Source organism: Panthera leo, chromosome B1 (assembly GCF_018350215.1).
Source record: "Panthera leo isolate Ple1 chromosome B1, P.leo_Ple1_pat1.1, whole genome shotgun sequence".
Classification (NCBI taxonomy): Eukaryota; Metazoa; Chordata; class Mammalia; order Carnivora; family Felidae; genus Panthera; species Panthera leo.
The window spans coordinates 152,910,920-152,922,997 of NC_056682.1; the positions used below are offsets into that span (position 1 = coordinate 152,910,920).

Sequence of the window (12,078 nt, forward strand, 5' to 3'; positions counted from 1 at the left end):
GCTGGTTTGATGCATATTGGACTGAAGCAAAGAGGGGAACAAATAGCTGACACAGTGTTCTGGCCCCTGCTGTGGTCAATTTGGCCACTGATGTCCAATTAGAGGCTGAAGTTCAAATTAGAAATTTGAAAGAAGAGCTGAGTTAGAGTAGAACATGTGGCTCTCCACTACTCTGCTAGCTTTGGGTCTAGTAGATAAGGTGGGAGAATAGAATTATAATATAAATTGGAGACCTTAGCATGCTGTTTTGCAAAGGTAGGAGGGTGCAAGTTGCCTTGGATTAAGTTCCAAGCGCTTTGACAAAGCCCGATTAGAACCCTAAGAGGTGGAATCCCTGGGGGATTTAGGAGAGCAAAGAGAAGGATGTTGTGATAATTGACAGTGAAATAGATGAAATTTCATGGGACCATGCCATCCAACTCCTAATACAAAGGAAAGTAGGGGCGCCTGGGTGGCTCGGTTGGAGGTCTAACTTCAGTTCAGGTCATGATCTCACAGTTCGTGGATTCGAGCCCTGCGCCAGGCTCTGTGCTGACAGCTCGGAGCCTGGAGCCTGCTTGGGACTCTGTGTCTCCCTCTCTCTCTCTCCCTCTCTGCCCCTCCCCTACTTATGCTCTATCTCTGTCTCAAAAATAAACTTTAAAAAAAAAAAAAAAAAAGGAAAGCAAAACCACCACAACAACAATGCCACCCAGTGGGGCAGGCCCTAAATCAGGAAATGTTCATGATGAGCTTACTCCTGCTGAGCTTACTGATAATAGATGCCAAATTCCAGTAAAAGGCCAGGGAAAGTATCCAGACATGGTTAGAGGGTTAGTGCAGCTATGGGATGTGGAAGAGCAATGGTACTTCTTTGACCAGGCAGGAACATCACCACACTCTCTGTCCTCTGGCAGTACCCACACTGCATTTGGGGGGTTCAAGATACTCATTCCCTTATAGTTTGCATTATTCTAGCCTTCAGGGAGGTTGAGTCCAATGAAGGGGTTCTCCCTGGGCATGTAGGACCCTGGAAATCTATAGAGAATGTACAAAAATTCTTAGGGAGTTGGGAATGAGACAGACCATCTATGCCCTGATGTTTCAAGGCCCTGATTAGGTCACATTCACTGTAGAAATGAAAGTGAGACACTACAGTCCACACCCATCACATAGTACGGAATAGATATCCTGAGCCAGTCATGGGCAAGCATACATAATGTTGGGAAATCCATGATTCATCTGGGGTAATTTCACAAATCCTAGGAATGGGTACAGGCTATTGGAAAGACCCAACACAGAGAGGGAACTTGAAAAGCGAAAAGGCTATTCCAATCATGTGTAAAGGGTCCAATAAAAGTCACGTAGAAGCACATGTGGCTTGACCTCACTGTTGCCATGACCCCACCTACAAAGATAGACCAGTATCACAACACTATGCTGGGCGACCTGTGTAAAGCCTTAAAACCTTAACAACAGTTAAGACCTTTCTCACCTGCCCCTACCCTCTCTGATGCCCCTCCTGTTTCAGCAAAGACCTCAGGAATACAGTCCTACTCAGGGTAGGTGCCTCCCATGCCCTGACTATATAATTTAAGCCAAGACTGCCTGCAGGAGAGGGCCACTGGAGGTGACCAGACATCAGGTTGAGCTCAATATTCACTGGTTCCCCAGAAATAAACAAAAGATGATGACTCTAGTTGATACTAGCCCTCAAAAGTTTTCTGGCCCCCTCAGTGCCACCAATGGTTATACAGGACAAATAGTTATGGTCAAGAAGGTCTTTTTGACATTGCTAACTGGGCATTCTTTTCCATGAGAATATGAGATTTTTATCTCTCCAATACCAAGAAACATACTTAACACTGATATCCTATAAAGTCATGCTCTACAAACTTCGATTGGTACATTCCACAAGTGCTGGGGGAAACACTAATGAGAAGCTGCTAAACCTGCCTCCCCCAAGGAAGAGTGGTAACTGTCACACAATATAAATTGCCCAGGGGCACAATGAAATAGGAGAAATATCCAAGAGCTGCACCAGCTGGGTATCTTACACTCTGCCCATATTGTTTCCAACAGCCCAGTTTGGCTGGTAAAAAAGTCACATGGCTCATGATAGATGATATCTATCAAGAACTGAACAGCGTGTTACCTCCCATCTATGAAGCTGTGCCTGACATTGCCACCATCTTAGATACCTTGACCACAGTCCTAGAAATGTACCATACTCTGCTAGATTTAGTCAATACTTTTTTTTTAAATATATCCCTGGCTGCTAAGTCACAAGATCAATTTACCTTGATGTGGGAGGAGCATCATGGATCTTTCAAGTGCTTCCTCTGGGTTACCTGCATAAACCCACAGTATGTAATGGGATAGTAACCCATGACCTGCCCCTGTTCTCCTTCCACACATCAGTAAAATGGGCTCATTACATTGATGATATAATGATAACATGTGAAGACTTGCTTCTGCTGCAGGACACTCTACAGACTTTGCTGGGACATCTGCAAGGGAGATGACAGGCAGTGAACCCCCAGAAAATTCAAGGTTTAGGTACCGCCATAAAGTTTTTGGGAGTTGTTTGGTCAGGTAAGAAATGTGTTGTTCCAGACGCCATAATTGATTAGGTGTAAGCCTACCCAGAAACTGTAATTGATTAGGCGCAAGCCTAAGAGAATGAAAGAGGTGCAAGTTTTTGTAGGGTTTGGGGGTTTTAGAGGACTTTTATTGCCTACCTAGCATTGTGCCTTTATCACTTATATTGCTGAATAAATAAAGGGCAAGTGTGGGGCTGGGGATCAGAGCAGCAAGTCACCTTTGAGCAGTCAAAAATACTGGTGAAGTAGATTAAAGCTCTGGCCATCTCCTAAGCAGGGCTACCATTTCAGTTAGATGTGCCTGTGACTGTGGAAGTAATGGTGCTGGACACAGTGGCAGAGACAAAGTGAGCCATGACTCACCCTCACTTTGACTAAGTGGCATGCCTATTTGCAACAGAGGAGTATCCTGTCTTCCAAACCACTGGCTCTAGAAATGTAGATGCTACTAGGCCCTGCAGAGTGGGTAGATACTCCAAATGCCCCCACCCCTATTCTGTGGTGGCCATTGTGTCCTGCAGAGAGGGACTGGGGGAAATTCCCATCGATGCCTGGAATACAGATGAATCTGGTCAGGACAATCTGCCCACAAGGACTGTAGTCACTATTCACCTCAACACTGACACCATCTGAATGGAAACAATTATGAACCACAGAAGCTAGTGACCTGAACTAAGAAAAGTTTGGCCGGAGGTGCTTGGGTGTCTCAGTCAGTTAAGTGTCCAATTCTTAATCTCAGCTCAGGTCTTGATCTCAGGGTTGGCAGTTCAAGCCCTGCATTGGGCTCTGCACTGGGCTTAGCTTCCACTTGGGTGGTTGAACCATTGCACTCTGGGTTTACCCAGGGCACGAAGGGGAATCTGCCTCATGGTAACCATTGCCAACCACCCTCTCCTCAATGGCAGATGAGCACATCCTGTGTTCCACTGGTACAGTCATCCAGGACACCACCTTTATCCCCTCCATTGGCATGGAGGATGTTATAGCATACATAGAAGCCCTTACTACATTCTCCAAGCAAGGCTTGAATGACAGGTGATAAAGCCAGTCTCTCCTGAACACTGGAAATGTGTCTAAGAAGACAAGCTGTCCTCCAAAATAGGAGGGCCTTGGACATTATCACTACCTTGCAAGGAGGCAACTGTGTTGTCATTCAAAGAGAATGTTGTGTGTTCACATCCATGAGTCAGCTAATGTATTATCTTTATTAAATCACATTAGTCAATAATTGAATGCCCTGAATGATCCAACTCTCAGCCTAGGGGACTTAATAAATCAGTGGTTTAGATCTTGGAGCTCCTGGGGAAAAAATGTTACTTATTTTGGGCATCATTATTTTAACCTGTGTTTTCTCTTGCATATGCCTGTACTGTCGCTGTAGCATCTACTTCCAATACAGCCAGAAAGCTGCCAAACAAGCAACTTCTATGCCAGTGAAAGCCCTTGCTGACCTCTCAGGGCACAGTGTGGAAGGGGAATGAGGTATGTGTAAGATTTTAAGAGCTCCTCAAGAGGGATGGATTGTTGGAGGACATTATCAAGAGGACATGACCAACATTTGACCCACAGGCTGGACCCAGGAAATTGGAAGCTCTACACCCCTTCCCTTGTCCTTGGAACATGCATTCCACTTGCTTTATCCATACTAGACGCTGTTTCAAAGAAATATCGTTGAGATAGTAAGGTGTTGTTGAGACCATCTACACTGTATACCTGATTGAACCCAGTGAAGGCCTCTATATAAACTTAAAATTCTGGTAGGCTGGGGTAGAGATCTACTTATCTTGCAAATGCCTAACAAGCCTCCCAAGTAAGTTTCCTTGCTTATTAGAATTGCCACCTACCAATCTGGAGTGGTCTGCCTCTTTCTTCAGTCTCTTCTTGTCCTCCATGTATGGGGCCAATTTCAGATTTCACCTGGAAACTCCTGAGGGTGCAAGCCAACATCAGCCAGCCAACAATTCTGGGCACATCAGTTGGTGGTGTCCATAGTGAGCCAGTTCCCTCTCTTGGAATCCATTCTGGAGGGGGCTGGGGCTGCCTGGTGGGTTCAGAGTTTCAGCAGGGCCAGCTGACCGGTCTTTGCCCGGTGGGTGACCTGTTGCCAGGGTCTGCAATTGGATAAGGATCAGGGTTGGGGTCTCAGGGTCCACAATTGGGCAGGATACACTGCCACGGCCCTGCAGTTCGGCAGGGCTGTCTTGCTGAGCTCTGAGTTCTGGTGAGGACACCGCCAGTAAATCGCTGAGGTCACCTGAATCGGCTGGCTGGGCTCGATTGTCCGGCAAAACCGCTAACTGGGCTCTGTAAAGCGACGGTTCCCCGCGGGGCTTTTTGGGTGGGCGTGGCCAGGAGCAGGGCTTTACGTCGACGTTGACGTGAGTGGCGCGCAGGGTTCAGGAAGACACTCGCAGGGCTTCGCGGTGAAGGCGGTCTCCAGACAAGCTCCAGCATTGGGCGAAAGCTGTTGATGAGGCTCTTCAGGGGGATGAGACTGCCAGTGGTGCCGCGCACAGACTGGTAGGTGGGTTTCTGATTGCCAGGTGACTGGCAGGGTCTGCCGTGGAGAAGAGCTCCAGGTGTGGGTTCCGCTGCGGGAGGCCCTGAGGATGAGGCAGAGCAAGCTTGGCGACAGGCTCCTCATCTGTGTGTGGCATTGGGAAAGCTGTGTGATAGAGCAAACCCTTTTGCTCTGTGGTTGGCCCGAAAGGCGAGGGGCCAGCATCACTGAGATTCCAAGGACTGGTCACAGAAAACCCTGACCCGTTTTCCTCATTCCTCGCTGTCCCCAGATGGTCTAAACGTGCCGGACCCCACGTTGTTCACACTTGAATCAGAAGTGGGCTTCTCTGTCAGTGTCAGAGAAGCCCATGGAGTTGGACTCCCTCTAGGTCTCTCCCTCACAGGAGGAAATGTGGGCGGGGACTTTCTCAGCGTTGTGCTAATGCACTTCCGGGAGGGGTGTGGCGGTAAAATGGCACTGCTTTTCTTACCCTTGTAATGCAGTGTTTGTCAGGTCTTTTGTTTGTCTTGTTTGGCAGGTGAACTATAACGTTTCCGCCTGTGTTCCAGAAGTCTCCCAAAGCCTCATGGGTAGTTGCTTGATGGGAGTTTCTGTGGGAGGGACTAGAGCAGGGCACCTCTCCTTCCACCATTTTGCCAAGTTAATTTCAGTTTCTTTTTATCCTTGTGATTGCATCTTGTTTTAATGGTAAATTGACGCGGGACAAAGTTGTATGCTTGTTATAAGAAGGCTGTGAAGGCTCACACACGAGTTGTGTGTTTCCATAATGTCATGTTTATTCAGTCATAAAGCAAGGTTAACAATGCAGGTTCAGGATCCCAAAATCAGCGATATTTCACCACACGTTTAATTTGGCTTCTCACACCTCCCGCAAAGCGAGGCACAAGACAAGTCACACAAATAAGATAGAAAGGGAGGCGGGTAGGAAGTTAAGGAGCTAAACTAGAAGTCAGTCTGCGGGTGCACAGTTGAAATAAGGCCTGGGTCTGGGGTCCGGGTGATCTCTCTCGGCATTTACTGCTTGCAATGTTCAAGCAGTGAAGGATCTCTGTTCTTTTCAGAGATGAGGCAGAGTCTTCAGAGGCAGCTGCCTTTTTGAAGTAGACAGACTTAGAAGGGTCAGTGTCTGAGGAGTCTGACAGTTTGCTGCACAAATCCTCTCTTTTAAAGGATTTAATCAGTCTTGGGCCTTTTCAGACCTCCTGTGTTTCTGCTGGTTAACAGTTCAGACTGTGTCATCATCTGGTGTCGATCTTGGGGATATCTGGTAGTTGCAATGCCCGTTATTCTTGCATCATTGCTTGACACAGGTCCCTGCTTGACATGAGTGACTCCATCTTGCTCTCTCTATAATGTTTCTGGTTCCTAGTCATTTTATGTTACTCACAGGGACTTGGTAAGCCTGGATTTTTCAGATACAACACTGTTGGTATTTAAGGCTACAATATTGTTTGTTGCGGGGTTTGCCATGTGCACATTGTGATGTTTAGTACCCGCATGATACCAGAGGCATATATACAAAATATATAAAATACATATATATATGTATATAATACCAAATACAAAAATATAGTTGTAGGGGAAATTCAAATGCAGTGTTTTTAAAAGAATTTTTATATGTAATTTCGTATGCTTTTGTCAGGAAAATCACACACTTGAAAAATTGAATAGTAATCTAGTGGTACCACTGTAAAGAAATATATGTAATTATATTTATACGGAGAGTCTCACCTAATTTTTTTAAGAAGTTTCAGTGTTTGCTTTTTATAGGTAAATTGCACAAGGAATCATTACTGGAATTCTAAACTCCAATGTATTCTTCATAAATAGCCCAGTGATCTTTTTACAACCTAAATCACATTATACAATAGCACCGTCAGCCCACATTTCCCCACCCTACCCCAACCACTAGCTTTATGTTCTGGGAGTTTTCCATTCAGAGTAAACTCTATGGTTCCTGCTCTGACACATAATAGTCTGAGGCAGCCTATTATGCCAGTCAAATCCCATGATGCTCCACCACCTGTGCCCTAGTAGCCAATATCAGCCAGGACTGTTTCTCATTCGACAAATATACCAAACCCTTTCCAGGATTAAGGCCATTGAACAGGCTATGCTCTTATGGAGCTGTGGCTCTAAATCATCCTGGATGGCTCACCTTAGATACCATCTCAATTAAGCCTTCTGTGATAACTTTGAATGCCCCCCTCACACCATTCTCTATAACGGCTTTTGGTAACTTTCTTCCACCCGAAGTTTACATTTGGTGTTTTTTGTACATTTGTCATTTATTTGGTTTTCAAACCATTGCCTCCTTTCCCACCCCATTTCAGAAGACAGATTATATCTATTCTATCGTATACATGGAATATAGAATAGCTAGGCATATATCGACTTTTATAAATGTTTGTCAGGTGCGTTTTAAAAATTCAGTGTTTGGGTGCCTGGGTGGCTCAGGTGGTTAAACATCTGACTTTGGCTCGGGTAATGATCTCACAGTATGTGTTGGACTCTGTTGACAGCACAGAGCCTGGAGCCTGCTTCGGATTCTGTGTCTCCCTCTTTTTCTGCCCCTCCCCACTCATTCTCTGTCTCTGTCTCTCTCTCTCTCTCTCTCTCTCTCTCAAAACTAAATAAACATTAAAAAAATTTTTTTTAATGCAGTGTTGAGAGATGATGTCTCCTAAATATCATTATCTCTGTATGTTAACTAATTAATTATGTGATTTAGTTACAACTTAATAAATCATTTAAAAGTTTATAAAAGAATGCTGTGTGTTCAGTTTAAGTACTTTTTTTTTTTTTTTTTTTTAATTAGGCAACAGCTAGGGCACCTGGGTGGCTCAATTGCGTAAGCGTCTGACTTGTGATTTCAATTCAGGTCATGATCTCACGATTTGTGAGATTGAGCCCTGTGTTCGGTTCTGAGCTGACAGTGCAGAGCCTGCTTGGGGTTCTTTCTCTCTCTCTCTCTCTCTCTCTCTCTCTCTGTCTCTCAAAATAAATACATAAACTTAAATAAAATTAGGCAATAATTACATAAGGAGAAATGTATGTCTTTTTGCTTTTTTTGCAGAGTGATGTTTAAGCCATTTAAATGAGATTTTAAGAAACTTCACAGTATTAAAACCAAGATTTTTTTCTTTCTTTTTTAACTGAGAAACTATATTAAATGAAGTATCAATATACAATAATCTATTAAAATAGGACTGTGAAATAACTATAAAAACTTGCTATGGTAACTCTGAACAATTTTGAAGAAGCAATAAAAACCCTTTAGCTTACTTTTGATTGAAATAGGTGGGAAATGCAGAAAATTGAATGAAGTGTAGATTTTCTTATCTGTACATTGGCAATGAGAATTTCTATGAATATAAAACTAAGTAAAATACAAATACATTTTTTATTTGGTGTAGAAATGTATTTCATTGACAACTTCATACTTGAAACATTATTTCTTTTAGAAGCATTTATTTTTCTTTTTTTTCTGAGCAAATACTGAATACTATTGGAATAAAACAAACATTCACAGAGCAACCTGAATAAAATCATCTATTCTTTGAAATGTTACTTTATTTATTCAAGCAAATCTTCCTTGCCTTCTCTTATAATTGGGAGTTTACTCTTATATTTCCTGTATTTCCTAGTATAACAAAGGTACTTTCCCTTAGTGTGTGATATTTGCATGAATATACTTTATACTGGCACCAAAATTCTGACTTTAATTATGAAATAAAAGCCTCAAAATCTCTATGTTTTGATGTATAAAATTAATTGGAAATTCTTTTTGTTTTGTTTTGCTTTTAAGCTGTATACTAAAAACATGAACAGCAAAAGAGTGACTGTGCCCATAAAGACAAATGACTTATAAACTATTTTTATATTTAACTCCAATATGTCCTGAAACTCAAAAGAATTAATATACATTAAGCTATGATTCTTATATTAAACTCTCACTAGGTCCTCCTCTCCACAGATTCTGACTGATAAATTGTATTAATATGGTCAGTAGTCTTCTTTCTAGTTTTTACTTATTATTATTTTAATTTTTTTCTGCCTTCTCCTATATGTATCAAGGCTATTCTTTTCAGTCTTTACTTGTTCAGTAATTCCACATTTAATATATTGAAGGTATTTGCATATAAATTGCAATAAATCTGTTCCTAACCATCTTTCTTTATCTAGTATCCTAAGGCAGCTGGTTATCTCACTGGCAATATTCTTATCAAGCCATTAAACCAATCACTGTGGGCATGATCCTCTGTTTTACCTTAGATTTTTTTCACTGTCCTGTATCTGATTTAATAGGGACCATTCTTCTTACTTCTTATACATATAGTATCCATACTAGTTGATTTACAAAACTATCTCAATTTAATTATCATCTGATTCTATCATTGGTCATTATTGGCCTATATTCATTAACATATTTTAGATTGAAAGTGAAATAATTCTAACTTAAAATACCTTAAAAAAAAGTAAGGACATTACTTTTACCCAAGAGTTTAGGTATGGCTGAAACTAAATGCTTAAGAGATCTCTGATACCAGTTCATCTCTTCATCTCTTAGACATATTCCAGCTAATTGCTGGACATGATGTCCTTATATTACATCCTACAAGTTTTTTAGGCTTACTCTTATCTAAAAGTTGTGGCACACATTCTAGAGGAGTTGTCTGCTTGGTCTAGCTTGACATGCAAGCCTAATTATGTGTTAAGGAGAGACCATTTTATAAGCAAAAGATGATCAGAGTTCTAGAAATACAAAATTGTATGTTTATTACATATTTCTTTTTCTATATCATTTCTTTATTTTTTAAGCATTTACTTAAGAATATGAAATATAAACCTTTATGAAACAAGAAATGTCATTTTGTTAAAACAGTGTATTTCATTTTTGCAAAACACTACCTGTATATCAGGATACATTACATTTAAACTCTAGTTAATATTTTTAAGGGAAATTTTCACACGTGGAAAAATGTATTCTGGTATAATGAACCGTCAAGGAGTCATTACCTAGATTCTGTTTATTAACTCAAAATTGTTTGTGTTTTATCTATAGATCCTATCAAACACCCCACCAACCCACCCCAGTGGATTATTTTTAAGCCAGTTTTAGATATTATATGATTTCATCCACATATATCTCAGTATTAACCAGTGGAGGTTTCTCTAATTTGGATCCTTATATTTTTGACATCACTAAAATTGTCTATTATTGTTTCATTTGCATTGTTGTTTGCACAATATCCCAGGCACATCTTGTACCTGTTCTACCAGACCTGTAATCAATTTTTTTCCCCAAGTACCATGGGGATTCTTTAGGGATTTGTATACTTTAATATACCATTTTTTAGTATTTATCCCTTTAACCATTCAAGTTTAGGATATCATTCCTGCCTTTCGAATTTTTTTTTATAAATTTATTTCTTAGTCTTTTTTAATATTTAAAAAAATGATTATTTATTTATTTATTTATTTTGAGAGCAAGAGCGGACAGAGCATGAGTGGGGGAGGGGAAGAGAGAGAGGGAGACACAGAATCTAAAGCAGGCTCCATGCTGTCAGCACACAGCACGATTTGGGGCTCAAACCCATGGACTGTGAGATCATGACCTGAGCTAAGCTCAGAGGCTTAACCAACTGAGCAACGCAGTAGTCTCTTTAAATGTTTGTATGTTTGTTTGTTTGTTTGTTTATTTATTTATTTATTGTGAGAGAGAGAGAGAGGGAGAGAGCACGTGACAGGGAGGGGACCAAAGGAGAGGGAATGAGAGAATCTCAAGCTCAATCCCACAAATGATGAGACCATGAACTGTGCTGAAACCAAGAGTCGGAGGCTTAACTGATTGGGCCACCCAGGCACCCCTTGCCTTTGGAATTTTTATTTTCACTTCTTTGTCTAACTTACAAAAGGCTTCTGTTCAAGAGGTTCATTCATTCATATATTCATTTAATATTTATCAAGTGCTAACCACATGCCAAGCAGGGTTTTAAGTACTAAGAATTATGGTTATGAACAAAAGAGTAAAATTTTTGCTTTCATGGAGCTCTTTCTAGAGAATGATTGATTTGACTTGAATATACTTTGGAGTTCTCCCTTTAAATGCTATCTTGTTAAAAGGAGTATTTGTGTTCTCCTCTCCATAGGCCTATAACCCCTGTCTCTGGTCTATTAGTTGGTATCATATTTAAGAATAATTATTGTTGCTTTCATAAGTTCTTCAACACATTAGATGTCTGTTACACTTGCTATTATTGGAATAGTTTGTTTTCCCAGTATCTTTTTCTTCATCTGTCTTTATTATTCTGTATATTAATTCCATGCTGTTGATTATTTGCTATATTTCCATAAGAGAATAGACCATTATAAATTAATTGAGGATAAAAAATAACTTTTTTTTAAAGAGTCTAGGCTAATTTTTTATTCCTTTGGAGCCAGAAACAATCATCCTTGTCTTGGGAAATTTATGGAAAGGTACTGAATTATTGTCACTATTCAAAAAGGTATTGACTTAGAGCACTGTTGTGTCAGATATACAAATAAATATAAACAAAGAAATTTACAGTTATATTTTACAGATTAAGTGAATTTAGATAAAAGATTTTAATATTAAATTTTTAAAGTGCAAAGGTTTTATTATCATATTTATTTTATAATTGTATATTATATATTTTATATATTATGTGATTGTATATATGATAGTTATAGGAAATACAACATATATTATACATTTTATGCAGTTCATCTGGAGCATAATAAAATAGCTGGGGTAAATAATTAGTTCATGACTTTAAAGACTCTTAACATAAGTTGTACCATCAATACTAATTAAGTTAAAATCTTGGATTTTCTGTTTTACTTATGAGAATTTCACCTCTTAAGAATTGTAACATAACAGGAATTGTAACATAACAATTTTTTGTAGGAATTTAGTTTCCTAATCAACATATAATTTAAATTCAATTT

At 40.2% G+C, this 12,078-nt stretch overlaps 1 long non-coding RNA gene across 1 annotated transcript in view; it reads left to right on the top strand.

The window, feature by feature from the left end:
- The first annotated feature begins 5,020 nt into the window (after positions 1-5,020).
- The window catches only part of LOC122218193, a 73,534-nt gene continuing 66,476 nt past the window's right edge, over positions 5,021-12,078 (top strand). The window contains exon 1 of the long non-coding RNA XR_006201933.1: positions 5,021-5,102. This is a non-coding gene — a long non-coding RNA (uncharacterized LOC122218193). The remainder of the gene's footprint in view (positions 5,103-12,078) is intronic.